Source organism: Salvelinus sp. IW2-2015, unplaced genomic scaffold, assembly GCF_002910315.2.
Source record: "Salvelinus sp. IW2-2015 unplaced genomic scaffold, ASM291031v2 Un_scaffold3818, whole genome shotgun sequence".
Classification (NCBI taxonomy): domain Eukaryota; kingdom Metazoa; phylum Chordata; class Actinopteri; order Salmoniformes; family Salmonidae; genus Salvelinus; species Salvelinus sp. IW2-2015.
Window position 1 is genome coordinate 5,490 of NW_019945092.1, and position 25,223 is coordinate 30,712.

The window sequence follows — 25,223 nt, forward strand, 5'->3', positions numbered from 1 at the left end:
TGTACAGGCAGTGTTAGGAAAGTTAACGGTTGCGTTCCCCTGCTCAGACGTTGCATCAACCAATGGAGCCGTGCCACATCATGGACTGTCAGTCAGGCCCCAGATTGCGGTAACATATGATGTTGGTAAGCTGATACGTAAAACGCCTATCCAGGTGTTGAAAAGATCTGGCGGAGTCAGCCACGTCTGAGCAGAGGAACTGGCCCAACCTGTTACTGATGCGCGTTCATAAACAGTAGGAAGCTCAGATAATATACTTGTAAACTGGGAGCAACGAGTTGTGGGCTTTCATGTGTTTGAACTAGTTCAGACACTGATTGGCTAACGGCAAACATCATGCATCAACCATTTCTATGTACTGAACAGAACCGCTATTACTGTACTGCCATATTCTGATTAATATAAAACATTTCCACCCTCTCTCTTCCATCTATTACTGTACTGCCAATTCTGATCAATATTAAAACATTTCCACCTCTCTTCTCCATCTATTACTGTACTGTCATATTGTGATCAATATTAAAAAATTTCCACCTCTCTTCTCCATCTATTACTGTACTGTCATATTCTGATCAATATAAAACATTTCCACCTCTTTCTTTCATCTATTACTGTACTGCATATTTGATCAATATTAAAACATTTCCACCTCTTTCTTCCATCTATTACTGTACTGTCATATTGTGATCAATATTAAAACATTTCCACCTCTCTTCTTCCATCTATTACTGTACTGTCATATTGTGATCAATATTAAAACATTTCCACCTCTCTTTCTTCCATCTATTACTGTACTGTCATATTGTGATCAATATTAAAACATTTCCACCTCTCTTCTTCCATCTATTACTTTACTGTCATATTGTGATCATATTAAAACATTTCCACCTCTCTTCTTCCATCTATTACTGTACTGCCAATTTGATCAATATTTAAACATTTCCACCTCTCTTCTTCCATCTATTACTGACTGTCATATTGTGATCAATATTAAAACATTTCCACCTCTCTTCTTCCATCTATTACTGTACTGTCATATTGTGATCAGTATTAAAACATTTCCACCTTCTCTCTCCATCTATTATTGTACTGCACATTTGATCAATATTTAAACATTTCCACCTCTCTTCTTCCATCTATTACTGACTGTCATATTGTGATCAGTATTAAAACATTTCACCTCTCTTCTTCCATCTATTACTGTACTGTCATATTGTGATCATATTAAAACATTTCACCTCTCTTCTTCCATCTATTACTGTACTGTCATATTGTGATCAATATTAAAACATTTCCACCTCTCTTCTTCCATCTATTACTGACTGTCATATTGTGATCATATTAAAACATTTCACCTCTCTTCTTCCATCTATTACTGTATCTGTCATATTGTGATCAATATTAAAACATTTCCACCTCTCTTCTTCCATCTATTACTGTACTTGTTCATATTGTGATCAATATTAAAACATTTCCACCTCTCTTCTTCCATCTATTACTGTACTGTCATATTGTGATCAGTATTAAAACATTTCCACCTCTCCTCTTCCATCTATTACTGTACTGTCATATTGTGATCAATATTAAAACATTTCCACCTCTCTTCTCCCATCTATTACTGTACTGTCATATTGTGATCAGTATTAAAACATTTCCACCTCTCTTCTTCCATCTGGTTGATGATCCTTTATTAGTCACATGTACATTTCATTCAGTTGAATGAATACATTTCATTCAGTTGAAGATTGGTGTGTCAAGAATTTGACAAATAAACATTGTACAATATTTACAAACACCAAGAAGCCCAATAACAACAAGAACAATGATTTCTAAATGAAACCAGTTTTAACAACACAGTGAGGTGATTCATTCTATTAATGAAACCAGTTTTTACAACACAGTGAGGTGATTCATTCTATTAATGAAACCAGTTTCTACAACACAGTGTTGTTATTAATGACTATTAACTTAGGTGGTGTATAACCGTGAATATTTAGATATAATAACCACATTTTAACTCATGACTAGAGAGATATTCTACATTGTTGCTCCAGTGTGTCTTACTGAAGATGACCACGATTAGAGTGAAACATCATGTTGTGTTTGACACAGGGACCAACTGACACAGAGACACTGAGGAGTTAGCACAAAGCTGAAATGCTGGATAGAGGGGCTCAGTGAATGTGGAGGTGAATGTGTACAGGTGGGTCAGTGTATCAGAGGAGGCTCTATAGAAGGACAGAGTGCCGGCTGGCCAGTCCAGATACACTCCTACTCTGTGGGAGCAGGAGGAGGGGACGTCTATGGTAGTGGGACTATTATTGTGCCAGGCTCTGCACCAGTTGTTAGAGCAGTCCAGACTCCAGGACTTGTCATTGGCTCCAAGCACACGGTCCTTACCCTCTCCTCTCCTGCTGATTCCTTTATATGTCACTCCTATGAAAGCCCTTTTCCCACTCCACTCTACCTCCCAGTAACAGCGCCCAGTTAGACCCTCTCTACACAGCACCTGTTTCCAGTACTTAAATCTCTCTGGGTGATCAGGATACGGCTGCTTCACTCTGCCCCATGTCGCCTTCCTGTTCTCCTCAGACAGAGAGAGGAGTCTGTGTGCTGTGTTTAGGTCCAGTGTGAGATCCCAGACATCTGATGGATGAAACCAGACACAATATTAGAAATCATCATCATTCACATTAGAATGTTAACTCACTTTTCACTAATTCATTTAATGTAGATGTTTCTAGGTATCAAAAGGAGAAGTTAAGGTAACTTGAGACTTGTTCAATGATCATATGTGATAAAAACACACTTATTCCCATTAATTACACACACATTTCTAATGTAACAAGAACGCGCCACACACACACACATTGTCAAAGCAACTATTTGTAAACTTTGGTGTCCCTGATTTCTGCTTCTGTAGAACTACAGCTGATATTTAATATGACCAAGTAAGTAATGATGGTGGTCTTTGACTTAACTTGAATTAAGACTTATTCTTAGTCATATTCTTCACAGCAGTCAACACTCACATTTTCTAAGCACAGGTTTCATTGTGTACTCTCCACCATGTTCCACACTGTAGCGGTAAACAGAAGAACAGACAGTCATTGAGGGATACACCTGAACTCACACACCACACACACACACACACACACACACACACACCACACACACACACACACACACACACACACACACACACACACACACACACCACACACACACACACACAACACACACACACACAACACCATATTACTTTGTCCAAGTGGTGGTAAGAATGTTTGTCTTAACTAGCCTGATTAGTCAAACATGTCTGATATGATCATTGACATAAACCCTCTACATACTTGAGTTTCTCCAGTCTGCAGTGTGGATCCTCCAGTCCAGCAGAGAGCAGTCTGCATCCGAGTCTTCTGGGTGATTGTAGCTCAGGTCCAGCTCTCTCAGGTGTGAGGGTTTGACCTCAGAGCTGAGACCAGAGAAGCACAGCCTTCCTCTGTGACTAGACAGCCTGACAGCCTGCAAAGAGTCAAATCATATGAAAATCACACTGCTATTCTTTGGTGGTGAAAATAGTGGCAGTATATTATTCAACATATTCAGATACATCAGTGTCCTGAAACCTGCCATATCTTAGTCATAAATTGATGTATCATTATTAACCATGACAAATGATCCAAGTATTGGTTGATGCTATTTATAAAACCCTCTTAGGCCTCACTCACTCTGATATATCTACTGCAGCCCTCATTCTCCACATACGACACCATTTCTGCCATTAACATTCTGTTAATGGTCCCCAAAGCACACACATCCCTGGGTCACTCCTCTTTTCAGTTCACTGCAGCTAGCGACTGGAACGAGCTGCAACAAACACTCAAACTGGACAGTTTTATCTCAATCTCTTCATTCAAAGACTCAATCATGGACATCTTTACTGGACGACATCCGGCGCCGGAAAGAGATGGCCGCCTCGCTTCGCGTTCCTTGGAAAATATGCAGTATTTTTGCTTTTTTATGTGTTATTTCTTACATCGGTACCCCAGGTAATCTTAGGTTTCATTACATACAGTCGGGAGGAACTACTGAATATACGACGTTAACGTCAACTCATCATCGTTCCTACCAGGAATATGACTTTCCCGAAACGGATCCAGTGTTTTGTCTTCCACCCAATACAATGGATCTGATCCCAGCCGGCGACCCTGTGCGACGCCGTAAAAGGGCAAACGAGGCGGTCTCGTGGTCAGGCTTCGGAGACGGGCACATCGCGCTCCACTCCCTAGCATACTACTCCGCCAATGTCCAGTCTCTTGACAATAAGGTTGATGAAATCCGAGCACGGGTAGCATTCCAGAGAGACATCAGGGATTGCAACGTGCTCTGCTTCACGGAAACATGGCTAACTCAAGAGACGCTAACGGAGTCGGTGCAGCCAGCTGGTTTCTTCATGCATCGCGCCGACAGAAACAAACATCTTTCTGGTAAGAAGAGGGGCGGGGGGTATGCCTTATGATTAACGAGCGTGGTGTGATCATCATAACAACACACAGGAACTCAAGTCATTCGTTCACCTGATCTAGAACTCCTCACAATCAAATGTCGACCGCATTATCTACCAAGGGAATTCTCTTCAATCATAATCACAGCCGTATATATTCCCCCCCAAGCAGACACATCGATGCCCTGAACGAACTTTATCTGACTCTTTGTAAACTGGAAACCACACACCTGAGGCTGCATTCATCGTAGCTGGGGATTTTAACAAGGCTAATCTAAAAACAAAACTCCCTAAATTCTATCAGCATATCGATTGTGCTACCAGGGCTGGGAAAACCCTAGATCATTGTTATACTAATTTCCGCACGCATATAAGGCCCTCCCCCCCCCCCTTTCGGAAAAGCTGACCACGACTCCATTTTGTTGATTCCAGCCTACAAACAGAAACTAAAACAACAAGCTCCCCGGCAGGTCTGTTCAACGCTGGTCCGACCAATCTGAATCCACGCTTCAAGACTGCTTCGATCACGCGGATTGGAATATGTTCCGCATTGCGTCCAACAACATATTGACGAATATGCTGATTCGGTGAGCGAGTTCTTAGGAAGTGCATTGACGATGTCGTACCCACAGCAACGATTAAAACATTCCCAAACCAAAACCGTGGATTGACGCAGCATTCGCGTGAAACTGAAAGCACGAACCACTGCTTTTAACCAGGGCAAGTGACGGAAGCATGACCGAATACAAACAGTGTAGCTATTCTCTCCGCAAGGCAATCAAACAGGCTAAGTCCCAGTACAGAGACAAAATCGAGGTCGCATCAACAGCTCAGACACAAGAATATGTGGCAGGGTCTACAGTCAATCACGGATTACAAAAGAAAAACCAGCCCCGTCGCGGACCAGGATGTCTTGCTCCCAGACAGGCTAACAACTTTTTTGCCCGCTTTGAGGACAATACAGTGCCACTGCCACGGCCCCCTACCAAAACCTGCGGGCTCTCCTTCACTGCAGCCGAGGTGAGTAAAACATTTAAACGTGTTACCCTCGCAAGGCTGCAGGCCCAGACGGCATTCCCAGCCGCGTCCTCAGAGCATGCGCAGACCAGCTGGCTGGTGTGTTACGGACATATTCAATCAATCCTTATCCCAGTCTGCTGTCCCACATGCTTCAAGAGGGCCACCATTGTTCCTGTCCAAAGAAAGCTAAGGTAACTGAGCTAAACGACTACCGCCCCGTAGCACTCACTTCGTCATCATGAAGTGCTTTGAGAGACTAGTCAAGGACCATATCACCTCCACCCTACCGGACACCCTAGACCCACTTCAATTTGCTTACCGACCCAATAGGTCCACAGACGACGCAATCGCAACCACACTGCACACTGCCTAAACCATCTGGACAAGAGGAATACCCATGTGAGAATGCTGTTCATCGATTACAGCTCAGCATTTAACACCATAGTACCCTCCAAACTCGTCATCAAGCTCGAGACCCTGGGTCTCGACCCCGCCCTGTGCAACTGGGTCCTGGACTTCCTGACGGGCCCCCCCAGGTGGTGAGGGTAGGTAACAACATCTCCACCCCGCTGATCCTCAACACTGGGGCCCCACAAGGGTGCGTTCTGAGCCCTCTCCTGTACTCCCTGTTCACCCACGACTGCGTGGCCATGCACGCCTCCAACTCAATCATCAAGTTTGCGGATGACACTACAGTGGTAGGCTTGATTACCAACAGACGAGACGGCCTACAGGGGAGGTGAGGGCCCTCGGAGTGTGGTGTCAGAAAATAACCTCACACTCAACGTCAACAAAACAAAGGAGATGATTGTGGACTTCAGGAAACAGCAGAGGGAGCACCCCCCTATCCACATCGACGGGTCAGTAGTGGAGAAGGAAAGTTTTAAGTTCCTCGGTGTACACATCACGGACAAATTGAATTGGTCCACCCACACAGACAGCGTTGTGAAGAAGGCGCAGCAGCGCCTCTTCAACCTCAGGAGGCTGAAGAAATTCGGCTTGTCACCAAAAGCACTCACAAACTTCTACAGATGCACAATCGAGAGCACTCTGTCGGGCTGTATCACCGCCTGGTACGGCAACTGCTCCGCCCACAACCGTAAGGCTCTCCAGAGGGTAGTAGGTCTGCAGAACGCACCACCGGGGGCAAACTACCTGCCCTCCAGGACACCTACACCACCCGATGTCACAGGAAGGCCATAAAGATCATCAAGGACAACAACCACCCAAGCCACTGCCTGTTCACCCCGCTATCATCCAGAAGGCGAGGTCAGTACAGGTGCATCAAAGCAGGGACCGAGAGACTGAAAAACAGCTTCTATCTCAAGGCCATCAGACTGTTAAACAGCCACCACTAACATTTAGCGGCCGCTGCCAACATACTGACTCAACTCCAGCCACTTAAAAATGGGAATTGATGGAAATTAGTAAAAATGTACCACTAGCCACTTTAAACAATGCCACTTAATATAATGTTTACATACCCTACATTACCCATCTCATATGTATATACTGTACTCTATATCATCTACTGCATCTTGCCATCTTATGTAATACATGTACCACTAGCCACTTTAAACATGCCACTTTATGTTTACAACCCTACAGTACTCATCTCATATGTATATACCGTACTCTATACCATCTACTGCATCTTGCCATGCCGTTCTGTACCACCACTCATTCATATATCTTTATGTACATATTCTTTATCCCTTTACACTTGTGTGTGTGTATAAGGTAGTAGTTGTGGAATTGTTAGGTTAGATTACTGTTGGTTAATTACTGCATTGTCGGAACTAGAAGCACAAGCATTTCGCTACACTCGCATTAACATCTGCTAATCATGTGTATGTGACTAATAAAATTTGATTTGATTTGATTTGATTTGACAGTTGTGGCTGCTTTGCGTGATGTATTGTTGTCTCTACCTTCTTGCCCTTTTGTGCTGTTGACTGTGCCCAATAATGTTTGTACCATTACCATGCTACCATGTTATGTTGCTAACATGCTGTGTTGTCATGTGTAGCTGCCTTGCTATGATGTCTGATCTCTCTTTATGTTGTGTTGTTCTTTTGTCATGATGTGTGTTTTGTCCTATATTTATATATATACAGTTGAAATCGGAAATTTACATACACCTTAGCAAAATACATTTAAATTCAGTTTTTCACAATTCCTGACATTTAATCCTAGTAATAATTCCCTGTCTTAGGTCAGTTAGCATCACCACTTCATTTTAAGAATGTGAAATGTCAGAATAATAATAGAGAGAATGATTAATTTCAGCTATTATTTCTTTCATCACATTCCCAGTGTGTCAGAAGTTTACATACGCTCAATTAGTATTTGGTAGCATTGCCTTTAAATTGTTTAACTTGGGTGAAACGTTTCGAGTAGCCTTCCACAAGCTTCCCACAATAAGTTGGGTGATTTTTGGCCCATTCTTCCTGACAGAGCTGGTGTAACTGAGTCAGGTTTGTAGGCCACCTTGCTCGCACACGCTTTTCATTTCTGCCCACAAGTTTTCCATAGGATTGAGGTCAGGGCTTTGTGATGGCCACTCCAATACTTTGACATTGTTGTCCTTAAGCCATTTTGCCACAACATTGGAAGTATGCTTGGGGTCATTGTCCATTTGGAAGACCCATTTGAGACCAAGCTGTAACTTCCTGACTGATGTCTTGAGATGTTGCTTCAATATGTGCACATAATTCTCCCTCCTCATGATGCCATCTATTTTGTGAAGCGCAACAGTCCCTCCTGCAGCAAAGCACCCCCACAACACGATGCTGCCACCCCCGTGCTTCACGGTTGGGATGGTGTTCTTCGGCTTGCAGGCCTCCCCCTTTTTCCTCCAAACATAATGATGGCCAAACAGTTCTATTTTTTTTTCATCAGACCAGAAAATATTTCTCCAAAAAGTATGATCTTTGTTCCCATGTGCAGTTGCAAACCGTAGTCTGGCTTTTTTATGGCGTTTTTGGAGCAGTGGCTTCTACCTTGCTGAGCGGCCTTTCAGGTTATGTCGATATAGGACTCCTTTTACTGTGGATATAGATACTTTTGTACCTGTTTCCTCCAGCATCTTCACAAGGTCCTTTGCTGTTCTGTTCTGGGATTGATGTGCACTTTTCGCACCAAAGACAGAACGTGTCTCCTTCCTGAGCGGTATGAGGGCTGCTTGGTCCCATGGTGTTTATACTTGCGTACTATTGTTTGTACAGATGAACGTAGTACCTTCAGGCGTTTGGAAATTGCTCCCAAGGATGAACTAGACTTGTGGAGGTCTACAATTTCTTTTCTGAGGTCTTGGCTGATTTCTTTAGATTTTCCCATGATGTCAAGCAAAGAGGCACTGAGTTTGAAGGTAGGCCTTGAAATACATCCACAGTTACACCTCTAATTGACTCAATGATGTCAATTAGCCTATCAGAAGCTTCTAAAGCCATTATCTGGAATTTTCCCAGTTGTTTAACCTTTCTAGACACACGTTCTGCTGAAAAGGCAGCGGGGGAAATTCAAAAATATTTTTTTGAAATATGTAGCTTTCACACATTAACAAGTCCAATACAGCAAATTAAAAATAAACATCTTGTTAATATACCCATCGTGTCCGATTTAAAAAATGCTTTACAGCGAAAACACAACATATGATTATGGTAGATGACCACCAAGTTCAAAAAACACACAGCCATTTTCCCAGCCAAAGATAGGAGTCAGAAAAACAGAAATAGAGATCAAATGAATCACTAACCTTTGATGATCATCAGATGACACTCATAGAACATCACGTTACACAATATATGTATTTTTTGTTCGATAATGTGCATATTTATATCCAAAAATCTTAGTTTACATTGGCGCCATGTTCAGAAATGCCTCCAAAAATGACCGGAGAAATTGCAGAGCCACATCTAATAACAGGAATACTCATCATACACTTTGATGAAAGATACATGTTTTACATAGAATTAAAGATACACGTGTTCTTAATGCAACCGCTGTGTCAGATTTCAAAAAAACTTTACGGAAAAAGCACACCATGCAATAATCTGAGACAGAGCTCAGATAAAAACAACATTTTTCCGCCATGTTGGAGTCAACAGAAATACGAAATTACATCATAAATATTCCCTTACCTTTGATAATCTTCATCAGAATGCACTCCCAGGAATCCTAGTTCGACAATAAATTCTTGTTTTGTTCGATAATGTCAATTATTTATGTCCAAGTAGCTACTTTTGCTAGCACGTTTAGTACACATGTCCAAACGCTCGCGCATGTCACACATAACGTCGGACGAAAACTTCAAAAAGTTATATCACAGGATGAATAAATTTTTCAAACTAAGTAGAGAATCAATCTTTAGGATGTTGTTATCATATATATCCAATAACGTTCCAACCGGAGCATTCCTTCGTGTCTGTATAAGTTATGGAACGCAAGGCGATATCATGAGGAATGAGCGTGACCAGGAACTGGCAATCTGCCAGACCACTGACTCATTCCCCTCCCATCTGGCCCCACAACACAGTATAAACTTCATTCAACGTTCTACCGACTGTTGACATCTAGTGGAAGGCGTAGGAAGTGCAAACAAATCCATATCTTCCTGGGATTTGAATAGCCGATGAGTTGAAAAACAACCAGCCTCAGAATTTCCACTTCATGTTTGGAAGTTTGCCTGCCATATGAGTTCTGTTAAACTCACAGACATAATTCAAACAGTTTTAGAAACTGCAGAGTGTTTTCTATCCAATAGTAATAATAATATGCATATATTAGCATCTGGGACAGAGTAGGAGGCAGTTCAATTTGGGCACGCTATTCATCCAAAGTGAAAATGCTGCCCCCTATCCCTAAAAAGTTAAAGGCACAGTCAACTTAGTGTATGTAACCTTCTGACCCCCGGGAATTGTGATACAGTGAATTATAAGTGACATAATCTGTCTGTAAACAATTGTTGGAATAATTACTTGTGTCATGCACAAAGTCCTAACCGACTTGCCAAAACTATAGTTTGTTAACCGCTCTTGGGTAGGTGGGACGCGTCCCACCTCTTCAACAGCCAGTGAAACTGCTGGGCGCCAAATTCAAATACAGAAATAATCATTATAAAAATTCAGAAAACAAAACATATTTTACATAGCTTTAAAGATGAACGTCTTGTGAATCCAACCACGGTGTCAGATTTAAAAAATGCTTTACGGCGAAAGCATACCTTACGATTATTTGAGAACATAGCCCACTAGACATTTCATTACAAACAGTAACCAGCCAAGTAGAACAGAGTCAGAGTCAGAAATAGAGATAAAATGAATCCCTTACCTTTGATGATCTTCATATGGTTGCACTCAGCAGACATTCATTTACTCAATAAATGTTTATTTTGTTCGATAAAGTCTCTTTATATACAAAAACCTCAGTTTTGTTCACGCGTTTTCTTCAGTAATCCACAGGCTCAAACGCAGTCAAAACAGGAAGACAAAAAAATCCAAATTGTATCCGTAAAGTTCATAGAAACATGTCAAACGATGGTTATATTCAATCCTCAGGTTGTTTTTAGCCTAAATAATCGATAATATTTAAACCGGACAATAACGTCGTCAATTTAAAACGTAAGCAAGAATTGCTCTCTCTCTGTCGAGCGCATAAAAAAGCTCTGCTACACTTTAGCGTTCAGTCATTCCGAATGCTCTTATTCCAGAATAAAAGCCTGAAACTATTTCTAAAGACTGTTGACATCTAGTGGAAGGCATAGAAACTGCAGTTTGAGTCCTAAGTCAATGGATACTGTAATGGCATTGAATAGAAAAAAAATAAAAAATAAAATAAACTTCCTGAATAGATTTTTCTCAGGTTTTCGCCTGCCAAATGAGTTATGTTATACTCACAGACACTATTTTAACAGTTTTGGAAACTTTAGAGTGTTTTTTATCCAAATCTACCAGTTATATGCATATCATATCTTCTGGGCCCGAGAAGCAGGCATGCATTTAATCCAAAATTCCGAATGCTGCCCCCTACCCTAGTGAAGTTAACAAGAAATTTGTGGAGTGGTTGAAAAACGAGTTTTAATGACTCCACTTTTTCAAATGGGAGAGCACGACATACATTAACTGTTTTCATTTCTAACCAGTATATATATACAGTGGGGAGAACAAGTATTTGATACACTGCCGATTTTGCAGGTTTTCCTACTTACAAAGCATGTAGAGGTCTGTAATTTTTATCATAGTAACCACCTGTGAGAGACGGAATCTAAAACAAAAATCCAGAAAATCACATTGTTTGATTTTTAAGTAATTAATTTTCATTTTATTGCATGACATAAGTATTTGATCACCTACCAACCAGTAAGAATTCCGGCTCTCACAGACCTGTTCGTTTTTCTTTAAGAAACCCTCCTGTTCTCCACTCATTACCTGTATTAACTGCACCTGTTTGAACTCGTTACCTGTATAAAAGACACCTGTCCAAACCTCAATCAAACAGACTCCAACCTCTCACAATGGCCAAGACCAGAGAGCTGTGTAAGGATATCAGGGTTAATTGTAGACCTGCACAAGGCTGGGATGGGCTACAGGACAATAGGCAAGCAGCTTGGTGAGAAGGCAACAACTGTTGGCGCAATTATTAGAAAATGGAAGAAGTTCAAGATGATGGTCAATCACCTCGGTCTGGGGCTCCATGCAAGATCTCACCTCGTGGCACTCAATGATCATGAGGAAGGTGAGGGATCAGCCAGAACTACACGGCAGGACCTGGTCAATGACTGAAGAGAGCTGGGACCACAGTCTCAAAGAAAACCATTAGTAACACACTACGCCGTCATGGATTAAAATCTGCAGCGCACGCAAGGTCCCCCTGCTCAAGCCAGCGCATGTCCAGGCCCGTCTGAAGTTTGCCAATGACCATCTGGATGATCCAGAGGAGGAATGGAGAAGGTCTGTGGTCTGTTGAGACAAAATAGAGTTTTTGGTCTAAACTCCACTCGCGGTGTTTGGAGGAAGAAGAAGTGAGTACAACCCCAAGATCACCATCCCAACCGTGAAGCATGGAGGTGGAAACATCATTCTTTGGGGATGCTTTTCTGTAAAGGGACAGGACGACTGCACCGTATTGAGGGGAGGATGGATGGGGCCATGTATCGCGAGATCTTGGCCAACAACCTCCTTCCCTCAGTAAGAGCATTGAAGATGGGTCGTGCTGGGTCTTCCAGCATGACACGACCCGAAACACACAGCCAGGGCAACTAAGGAGTGGCTCCATAAGAAGCATCTCAAGGTCCTGGAGTGGCCTAGCCAGTCTCCAGACCTGAACCCAGTAGAAAATCTTTAGAGGGAGCTGAAAGTCCGTATTGCCCAGCGACAGCCCCGAAACCTGAAGGATCTGGAGAAGGTCTGTATGGAGGAGTGGGCCAAAATCCCTGCTGCAGTGTGTGCAAACCTGGTCAAGAACTACAGGAAACGTATGATCTTGTAATTGCAAACAAAGGTTTCTGTACCAAATATTAAGTTCTGCTTTTCTGTGTATCAAATACTTATGTCATGCAATAAAATGCAAATTAATTACTTAAAAATCATACAATGAGTTTTCTGGATTTTTGTTTTAGATTCCGTCTCTCACATGTGAAGTGTACCTATGATAAAAATTACAGACCTCTACATGCTTTGTAAGTAGGAAAACCTGCAAATCGGCAGTGTATCAATACTTGTTCTCCCACTGTATATGAATGAATACTCTCAAATAAAAGGTGACATTCTGTACTATGAAACATGCAATCTCAAATTCAAAACTCAAATTCAAAATGCTGGAGCATAGTGTTAAATTTTTTAAGGGTTAGCGTCACTGTCCAACAAGTATGATGTGGACTTTGTGTGCCTAGTAAACATGTGGATCGGGAACAGTTATCACTTGTTGACCAACTACAGGAATACTGACCTCAGAGTCTCCAGTTTACAGTGGGGATTCCCCAGTCCAGCAGAGAGCAGCTTCACTCCTGAATCCTTCAGGTCATTGTTACTCAGATCCAGCTCTCTCAGGTGTGAGGGGTTTGACCTGAGAACTGAGACCAGAGAAGCACAGCCTTCCTCTGTGACTAGACAGCCTGACAGCCTGCAAAGAGTAAACCATTTTAAAATCACACTGATATTCTTTGGTGTTGAAAATAGTGGCAGTATATTTTGTCAACATATTCCGATACATTATCCGAATACTACTTGTAGAAAGACAAATGTAGACTACAGATATTTTCGTAGACTGTCAGCACCAGGTTAAAAAAAAGCATCAGCAGTGGCGTGTATTCATGGAAACTTCTCTCCGTGTTTCATAATTGTCCTTCATTTCTCAAGAGGCTGAATGTATCTGAGTGTATCTGAGTGAGCAAAACAGAGCCCCTCTGTCTCTGTATGTGTAGGCCATATATCTGATGCTGTCTGGTCCAAAAGAGTATGACTTTGATGCCACCCGTAGCATTGAATGCAAGGGAAGCCACGAGCATTTGGCCTCCCTTGATAAAAAAAAAATCAGCATTGAGCTAAACTGATGGAGCTCAACTGTGAATGGTTCTGGAGCACCAAAAAAGTGTCAAAGGAAGCCAGTTTGGATTTGGCTTCCCTCCAATCACATCACATGGAGAGCATATTATATCATTGACAGAAACAAGTTGGCTTGTTGCATATTGTTGTGTATTTGTCCTCCGCTGGCTAGCTAGCTAAAATTGTCCCTTTCCTAAATTAGCTGGATGGAGATTTGGACTTGTGGTTTTACTTCATTCTCCATACTGGCCAATGATTATATTTGCCATTCTTCTTCACCATTTGTTCATATATTTATGGCCTGAGAGGATGGAAGTTCAATATGTAGCTAGATGTAGATGGCTAATGTTAACTAGCTAACGGTGGCCATCAAAGGAAGTTAGGCTACAAAGCAAGCATTTTAGCCAGGTAGCCTAAGACAACAAACAATAAAAGTGTGTATTGTATGACAGAGTGATAGACCGTTTTGTCAACATGAAAAGGAGGAGGACGCATTGGTGTTTCTCTACAAGTAGAGTGAGTCAACATGTTTGCACGAACGCGCACACACACACACACACACATGCACACGCACAGAGAAATCAGAACCATGGACAGCCACATCATATTTAGCTTACATTGATTGGATTAAATTGTTTTGGTATATTTTAGTTGTCACTGTATTAGACTAAGCAGAGGTGATTAGATGATGTTGGAGTGTTGAAGATTAAATGGTGCTGGAATAGTGGAGCTCCTGGGACTTCTTTGTGACTTGCAGTAACTCTCTGTGGTTCTAAATCAATAGTTGTTTAGTTGTTTAGTGGTCCAAAAATGTTGGAAACTGACCTGTAGGTCACGTAACTGTTTGTTACATGCAATATGTTTTGTGGATTTCACCGGACAGAGGTTGCTCTCCGATTTTGTGATGAAACAAAGGTGTGGTTAAATTTATTCTGCAACTGTGTCTTCTGTCTTGGCCTTCAGGCCTGTATATCATGGTTGCAAGACATATGAACTAACAGGTTGTAGAGCAAACAATGAAATTATCACAACACATAGGTTGTAATATGGCTTTTTTTCCTGGCTTCCCCAGTGATTTTACCCAGAGCACCGCTACTTGAGTATCAGTCAAAAGACAGACAGTGAGGTATCAGATTTAGATTGTATTGAGTATACAGTCCACATCATTTCTATTTTGACAGTGAAGTTAACATTTTAAATGTGGCTCTTTACTCCAACATTTTGGATTTGAGATTTTATTTGACAGTATTTTCATTCATATCTGTTTCACCGTTTAGAAATGAAAGCACTTTATGTATCTAGTCATAAGTATTCTGACAAATTCACATATAGGGCTCTATTTTAACAAACCTAATGCAGCGGTAAATTCAAGCGCTGACAGTGGCGCTATAGGTTCAGGGATCTGTCGGAAATATTTTTGCTATTTTCACAATCACAATTATGGGTGTAGGATTTGATGAATAAAAATTGTGGGTGTGTTGAGGCTCCTCACCGGTCAATCAGAACGTGCTCCATGGCTAAATATGTGTAATGATGTGCGCTGAGAGTCGGGAAGCAAGTACAGGGAGTGAATATTTAATAAAGAAATGGAACATAATACAAAACAAGAAACACTAACAGCATACAGACATGAAACTGAAACAGAAACAATTACGCCTAGGGAAGGAACCAAAGAGAGTGACATATATAGGGAAGGTAATCAGGGAGGTGATGGAGTCCAGGTGAGTCTGATGACACGCAAATGCGAGTAACGATGGTGACAGGTGTGCGCCATAACGAGCAGCCTGGAGCGCCGGAGAGGGAGTATATGTGACAATATCTGGTTGCTTCAAATTGTGTGTTTATGGTATTTTATGTATGGCCTTGTCATCAACTCCTAGAGCGATTTTGAGGTTGGTTCGGTTTCGGTTGAGTATTAAAAAATAATAACGGTTTTTGATTTAGGTTTCATGATTTGGGTTGAATGCTGTAACACAGAATAAAACAATGAATTAAAGTCCCATGGTTTTAGTGACTGCTTATCACTTATTAACCATCACTTAGTCACATTATTTCAGGTGTTGTGTATATTGGTCACATTATTTCAGGTGTTGTGTATATTGGTCACATTATTTCAGGTGTTGTGTATATTGCATTTGTTTAATTTGATGACTTTAATACACTGCTCAAAAAAATAAAGGGAACACTTAAACAACACAATGTAACTCCAAGTCAATCACACTTCTGTGAAATCAAACTGTCCACTTAGGAAGCCAATAAATTTCACATGCTGTTGTGCAAATGGAATAGACAAAAGGTGAAATTATAGGCAATTAGTAAGACACCCCCAAAAAAGGAATGGTTCTGCAGGTGGTGACCACAGACCACTTTCTCAGTTCCTATGCTTCCTGGCTGATGTTTTGTTCACTTTTGAATGCTGGCGGTGCTTTCACTCTAGTGGTAGCATGAGACGGAGTCTACAACCACACAAGTGGCTCAGGTAGTGCAGTTCATCCAGTTTGGCACATCAATGCGAGCTGTGGCAAAAAGGTTGCTGTGTCTCTGTCAGCGTGTGTCCAGAGCATGGAGGCGCTACCGAGGGACAGGCCAGTACATCAGGAGACGTGGAGGAGGCCGTAGGAGGGCAACAACCCAGCAGCAGGACCGCTACCTCCGCCTTTGTGACAGGAGGTGCACTGCCAGAGCCCTGCAAAATGACCTCCAGCAGGCCACAAAATGTGCATGTGTCTGCCTCAAACGGTCAGAAACAGACTCCATGAGGGTGTATGAGGGCCCGACGTCCACAGGTGGGGGTTGTGCTTACAGCCCAACACCGTGCAGGACGTTTGGCATTTGCCAGAGAACACCAAGATTGGCAAATTCGCACTGGCGCCCTGTGCTCTTCACATGATGAAGCAGGTTCACACTGAGCACATGACACATGTGACAGACGTGACAGAGTCTGGAGACGCCGTGGGAACGTTCTGCTGCCTGCAACATCCTCCAGCGATGACCGTTTGGCGGTGGTCAGTCATGGTGTGGGGTGGCATTTCTTGTGGGGCCGCACAGCCCTCCATGTGCTCGCCAGAGGTAGCCTGACTGCCATTAGGTCCGAGATGAATCCTAAGACTCCTTGTGAGACCATATGCTTGACACATGCCACATTTGTGGCCTGCTGGAGGTCATTTTGGCAGGGCTCTGGCAGGCACCTCCTTGCACACAGGCGGAGGTAGCGGTCCTGCTGCTGGGTTGTTGCCCTCCTACGGCCTCCTCCACGTCTCTCTGATGTACTGGCCTGTCTCCTGGTAGCGCCCTCCACTGCTCTGGACACTACGCTGACAGACACAGCAAACCTTTTGCCACAGCTCGCATTGATGTGCCATCCTGGATGAATTGCACTACCTGAGCCACTTGGTGTGGGTTGTATGACTGCCGTCTCATGCTACCACTAGAGTGAAAGCACCGCCAGCATTCAAAAGTGACCAAAACATCAGCCAGGAAGCATAGGAACTGAGAAGTGGTCTGTGGTCACCACCTGCAGAACCATTCCTTTTTTGGGGGTGTCTTACTAATTGCCTATAATTTCCACCTTTTGTCTATTCCATTTGCACAACAGCATGTGAAATTTATTGTCAATCAGTGTTGCTTCCTAAGTGGACAGTTTGATTTCACAGAAGTGTGACTGACTTGGAGTTACATTGTGTTGTTTAAGTGTTCCCTTTATTTTTTTGAGCAGTGTATTTCATTCCAAGTCATCTCATCTCTATAGAGCTGCTGTCTATGCTGTCTGACAAAATCACAATTTTATAGTTCTTCAAAGTAAATAGGATACATTTTTTTATAACTGCTGAACACCAACTATCAATCACATAGATCATTTTCAGGTCGAGGTACCTCACGAAGCAACAGCCGCTCTCTGTATCACCTCATGATCACGCAATCTTCTGCCTCTTTTGTGGCAGGCGTTAAAGTATCCGAGAGGGACAAGTAGATGCAGAATTGATTATGGTCATTATAGTTAATTGACACGTTTTATGCACTAAACTATGTTGAATATTGGCCTGTAGGAAACTACAACTACTACAGTATATTGCACAGTTCAGGCTGGAGATGATGCATATCTAGAGAAACTGTCCGATGTGCGCATTGAGCTCACAGACAAAAACTAAAGAAATGGAATTCTAATTATTGAACTGATGTCGGTCATTTCAGTTGATCGCTCAGCACTATCAACTCCAATGTGAATATAGCCTAGTTTGTGAAATAGTTTACTTTATATTAGCAAAATATGTTGAAAATGTTTTCAGTCCACATTGTTCTTAATGAATGGCTTCAATATAGAAATACATTGTTAAACATCGGCTATAGCATTCACACTGTTATGAGTCTAGCCCTACTGTAAGCAAGATGAAATTCACTGAGCTAAATTGCATTGCATTACAACCATGTAGTCTAAGTTATCACCATTTTTAAAAAAAACCTTTACTTAACAATTAAGCAATTCAGTTACAACGTTTTATGGATGAGGGGCAATATTGAGTAGCTTGGATGAATAAGGTGCCCAGAGTAAACTGCCTGCTACTCAGGCGCAGAAGCTAAGATATGCATATTATTAGTATATTTGGATAGACAACACTCTGAAGTTTCTAAACCTGTTTGAATGATGTCTGTGAGTAAAGCAGAACTCATATGGCAGGCAAAAATCTGAGAAAAAAAATCCAACCAGGAAGTGGGAAATCTGAGGTTTGTGGGTTTTCAAGTCTTTGCCTATCCAATATACAGTGGAAAATTGGTCCGATTGCACTTCCTAAGGCTTCCACTAGATGTCAACAGTCTTTAGAACCTTGTTTCAGGCTTCTACTGTGAAGGGGGAGAGAATAAGAGCTGTTTCAACCAAAGGTCTGGCAGAAGGCCATGAACTCACTCAGGCGCGCCCCCGTGAGAGGTAGCTGCATTCCATTGCATTTCTAAAGACAAAGGAATTCTCCAGTTGAAATATTATTGAAGATTTATGTTATATGCTATATGCTATACATCGTTTGACATGTTTCTACGAACTGTAATGGAATTTTTAGACTTTTCGTCTGACCTGCGCGTCGTGAATTTGGATTTGTGAACTAAACGCGCAAACAAAAAGGAGGTATTTGGACATAAATGATGGACTTTATCGAACAACAAACATTTTTTTGTGGAACTGGGTGTAACGGCTGTCTAATTCCTCCTCCTCGGATGAGGAGAAGGAGTAAGGGTCGGACCAAAACGCAGCGTTGTATGCAGACATGATGAATTTATTTACAAACAGACGAAGACGGAAAAACTCTTTAACAAACTACAAAACAACAAACGACGCAGACCGACCTGAACATAAGAACTTACATATACACTAAGAACGCACGAACAGGTACAGACTACTCAAACGAACGAAAACACGAAACAGTCCCGTGTGGTAGACACAGACACAGGAAACAATCACCCACAAACAAACAGTGAGAACAGCCTACCTTAATATGGTTCTCAATCAGAGGAAACGTCAAACACCTGCCTCTAATTGAGAACCATATCAGGCAACACATTTAACCCAACATAGAAACACATAACATAGAATGCCCACCCCAACTCACGCCCTGACCAACTAAACACATACAAAAACAAGAGAAAACAGGTCAGGAACATGATACTGGGAATCCTGGGAGTGCATTCTGATGAAGATCATCAAAGGTAAGTGAATATTTATAGAAGTATTTCTGACTTCTGTGTGACTCACAACATGGCGGTATCTGTATGGCTTGTTTTTGTGTCTGAGTGCTGTACTCAGATTATAGCATGGTGTGCTTTTTCCGTAAAGCTTTTTTGAAATCTGACACAGCAGTTGCATTAAGGAGAAGTTTATCTAAAGTTCCATGCATAACACTTGTATCTTTTATCAATGTTTATTATGAGTATTTCTGTAAATTATTGTGGCTCTCTGCAAAATCACCGGATGTTATTGGAAGCAAACTTTACTGAACATAATGCTCCAATGTCAAATGAGATTTTTGGATATAAATATGAACTTTATCGATCAAAACATACATGTATTGTGTAACATGAAGTCCTATGAGTGTCATCTGATGAAGATCATCAAAGGTTAGTGATTCATTTTATCTATATTTCTGCTTTTTGTGACTCCCCTCTTTGGCTGGAAAAATTACTGTGTTTTTCTGTGACTTGGTGGTGACCTAACATAATCGTTTGTGGTGCTTTCGCTGTAAAGCCTTTTTGAAATCAGAGACTGTGGCTGGATTAACGAGAATKTTATCTTTAAAATGGTGTAAAATACTTGTATGCTTGAGGAATTTTAATTATGAGATTTTTGTTGTTTTGAATTTGGCGCCCTGCACTTTCACTGGCTGTTGGTGGGGTGGGACGCTACCGTTCCACATTTCCCAGAGAGGTTAACTGCCTTGCTCTAAAATAATTTGGGAAGCCAGATGAAAAATATATATATTACAATCTACGTATGTGTTGAGATAATTGTGTTGTTTGCTCTATAACCTATTAGTTCATATACATGGCTACTGTGGTATACAGACCTAAGGCCAAGACAATAAGAAGACACAGTGGCAGATTATATTCAACCACACCTTTGCTTCATCACAAAACCGTAGAGCAATCTCTGTCCTGTGAAGTCCACAAGGCATATTGCATGTAACAAACAGTAACATGACCTACAGCGTGGTTGTAACGCTCGTCGTTAGGAGAAAGAGAGGAGGACCAAACTGCAGCGTGGTGAGTATTCATATTCCTTTTAATGCAAACCGAAATACTCGAACAAAACAACAAAATAACGATAAACGAGAATTAACCGAAACGAAAACAGTCCTGTCTGGTGACATACACAAAGACACAGGAAACAAACACCCACCAACCAAAAGTGAAACCCATGCTGCCTAAGTATGATTCTCAATCAGGGACAGTGATTGACAGCTGCCTCTGATTGAGAATCATACCAGGCCGAACACAAAATCCCAACATAGAAAAACACACATAGACTGCCCACCCCAACTCACGCCCTGACCATACTAAATACAGACAAAACAAAGGAAATAAAGGTCAGAACGTGACAGTGGTCAGGCAAGTTAAGGTTTCTGACATTTCTGACTACTAAACAACTATTGATTTAGAATAGAGGTCGACCGATTATGATTTTTCAACGCCGATACCGATTATTGGAGGACCAAAAAACGCCGATACCGATTAATCGGCCGCTTAAAAATAATATTTGTAATAATGACAATTACAACAATACTGAATGAACACTTATTTTACCTTAATATAATACATCAATAAAATCAATTTAGTCTCAAATAAATAATGAAACATGTTCAATTTGGTTAAGATAATGCAAAAACAAAGTGTTGGGGAAGAAAGTAAAAGTGCAATATGTGCCATGTAAGAAAGCTAACGTTTAAGTTCCTTGCTCAGAACATGAGAAAATATGAAAGCTGGTGGTTCCTTTTAACATGAGTCTTCAATATTCCCAGGTAAGAAGTTTTAGGTTGTAGTTATAATAGGAATTATAGGACTATTTCTCTATATACGATTTGTATTTCATATACCTTTGACTATTGGATGTTCTTATAGGCACTTTAGTATTGCCAGTGTAACAGTATAGCTTCCATCCCTCTCCTCGCTCCTCCCTGGCTCGAACCAGCAACACAACGACAACAGCCACCCTCAACAGTGTTACCCATGCAGAGCAAGGGAACAACTACTCCAAGTCTCTGAGCGAATGACGTTTGAAACCCTATTAGCGCGCACCCCGCTAACTAGCTAGCCATTTCACATCGGTTACACCAGCCTAATCTCGGGAGTTGATAGGCTTGAAGTCATAAACAGCGCAATAGCTGCTGGCAAACGCACGAAAGTGCTGTTTGAATGAAGATTTACGAGCCTGCTGCTGCCTTACCATCGCTCAGTCAGACTGCTCTATCAAACCATTAGACTTAATTATAACATAATAACACAGAGAAATACGAGCTTTAGGTCATTAATATGGTCGAATCCGGAAAACTATCATCTCGAAAACAAACGTTTATTCTTTCAGTAATACGAACTGTTCCGTATTTTATCTAATGGGTGGCATCCATAAGTCTAAATATTCCTGTTACATTGCCAAACCTTCAAGTTATGTCATAATTACATTAAATTCTGGCAAATTAGTTCGCAACGAGCCAGGCGGGCCAAACTGTTGCATACACCCTGACTCTGCGTGCAATGAACGCACGAGAAGTGACACACATTTGCACACTTCGGTTAACTGTCTAATTATGGTCCCAATCCCAATCCGAGGAGCACCCCCATCAGTGAAAAAAGCTGACTGCATAGGCCTAGCATAGCGTCACAAGTAAATACTAGCATCTAAATATCATTAAATCACAAGTCCAAACACCAATGAAAGATACACATCTGTGTGAATCCAGCCATCATTTCTGATTTTTAAAATGTTTTACAGGAAGACACAATATGTAAATCTATTAGCTAACCACGATAGCAAAAGACACATCTTTTTTTTCCCACCATTTTTTTCCTGCATAGGTAGCTATCACAATTTCGACCAAATAAAGATATAAATAGCACTAACCAGAAAACAACTTCATCAGATGACAGTCTGATAACATATTTATTGTATAGCATATGTTTTGTAGAAAAATGTGATATTTCAGTATAAATCACAGTTCTACATTGCAGCTTGCAATCTGAAATAGTGCCGAAGCAGCCAGAATAATTACAACTTTTCTTGAAAAATACACAGCTACAGCAAATGAAAGACCAACATCTTGTGAATCCAGCCAATATTTCAGATTTTAAGTGTTTACAGCGAAAACACAATATAGCATTATATTAGCTTACCACAATAGCCAGAAACACACAGCGTTTACCAGCAGCAAAGTAGCGAGTCCTAACAAACCAGCAAAGATTAATTTTGACTAACCTCATATACTTCATCAGATGACAGTCCTTGTAACATCATATTACACAATTCATATAGATTTGTGTGCGAAATGTGCATGTTTAGTGGCACAAATCATGGTTATACAATGTGATTAGTAGCAACATTCAGGCAATCTGGCGCGCCATCTTGAGGAGGCACCAATCTATCGATAACTAATCATAAACATGACTTAAAAATACAGGTGGACAGCAAATGAAAGAACAGTTAGTTCTTAATGCAACCGCTGGTAGGATTTTTTAAAATTAACGTTACTTGACATACTCGACTTACAGCGAGGACCATGCCGAAATGAATGCGGACTAATAATTTACATGTTCCACTAGAACGTACGAATTAACATCATAAAAGCTCTTACTTTTGGAGATCTTCCATCAGAATCTTGGGCAAGTGGTCCTTTGTGCCAGAACAATCGTCTTTTGGTTGAAAGAGTTCCTCTACTCCTGTTAGAAATTAGCTGCTAACGCGATGTACCAAGATGCCCAACTCGCGATAACGCCTGACAAAAAACTCCAGAAAAATCGCAATAAACTGATATAAACTGCTATAAGTCGGTTTAAATTAACTACCTTATGAGGTTTTAGACAAAAAAAATAAATCAGAGCGGAGATATAGAATGCTATAACCGAAAGCTTTTCAGGACGCCATGCTGGTACCTCCTGCGTCAGGCGCCACGTCGAAAAAGTCGGTCCTTCCGTTCCAAAGGCTTTATACTCCCCCAGATGGTGCTACCACGTCCATTCAAAGTTCACCGCTTACTGACATCTAGGGAATGGCGTATGCAGTGCATGTAGCCCCATACATTACAAGGGAATTTATAAACCGACCGTGGAAAGAGACCTCGATTTCAGAAATCTCATCTTCTTAGAGTAAGTGTTGCAGAATGAGTTGCTGTTTCACTCAGAGAAATTAACCTTTTTTTCAAAACGGGGTTTAGAAAACTAGAAGTTTCTATCCAAATAGTTAATAATAATATGCCATATTGTACGACAAAGAAATGAGTACGGCAGTGTAATTTAGGGAACCACAAAACTTCTACAAAGTGTAAACACACCCCCATGAGAAAAGTTTAATATTGCCTGCTAACCTGATTTCTTTTAGCTAAATATGCAGGTTTAAATATTATACTCTCGTGTTATTGATTTTAAGAAAGGCTTGATGTTGATGGTTAGGTACAGTCGTGAACGATTGTGCTTTTTTCGCAAATGCGCTTTGTTAAATATCCCCCGTTTTGGCGAAGTTGCTGTCTTTTGTTAGGAAGAATAAGTCTTCACACAGTTCGCAACAAGCAGGCGCCCAAACTGCTGCATATACCTGACTGCTGTTGCTAGAGGAGTGACACAATTTTCCTAGATAAAATACATTCATGTTAGCAGGCAATATTAACTAAATATGCAGGTTAAAAATATATACTTGTGGATTGATTTAAGAAAGGCATTGATGTTTATGGTTAGAACCGTTGGAGCAATGACAGTCCTTTTTCGCGAATGCGCACCGCATCGATTATATGCAACGCAGACACGCTAGATAAACTAGTAATATCATCAACCATGTGTAGTTAACTAGTGATTTTGATTGATTGATTGATTGTTTTTATAATGTAAGTTTAATGCTAGCTAGCAACTTACCTTGGCTTCTACTGCATTCGCGTAGCAATGTAAGGCAGGTGGTTAGAGCGTTGGACTAGTTAACTGTAAGGTTGCAAGACTGAATCGCCGAGCTGACAAGGTAAAAATCTGTCGTTCTGCCCCTGAACAAGGCAATTAACCCACCGTTCCTAGGCCGTCATTGAAAATAAGAATGTGTTCTTAACTTCTTGCAACTATAGGGGTGCTGTTCCGCATTAGCATATTTGTGTCTCCAAATTAAACTGCCTCGTGCTAAATTTGATCGTACAATATGCATATTATTGTTATTATTGGATAGAAAACACCTTCTAGTTTCTATTAGAAGTTGGAATTTTGTCTCTAGTGGTACAGAACAATTTCTACAGCACTTTTCATGACAGGGTTCAGATTTCAGAAATTTTTACCTCTGATCTGGGGTCTGTTTATAAGGCCACAGTGTGAATGCTATGAAGGAACCGACACAGCCTACGTCTTCCTCTGGGTGTCTGTACGTCATCACGTTTTCAATGAAGTCGATGGACGTTCACAGCCATTATAAATGACAAAAATGTACA

General features: G+C 41.2%; 1 pseudogene; it reads right to left on the reverse strand.

Annotated features, from left to right (window-relative positions):
* Window positions 1–1,508: 1,508 nt before the first annotated feature.
* The window catches only part of LOC112076537 (NLR family CARD domain-containing protein 3-like), a 44,254-nt pseudogene continuing 20,539 nt past the window's right edge, over window positions 1,509–25,223 (reverse strand).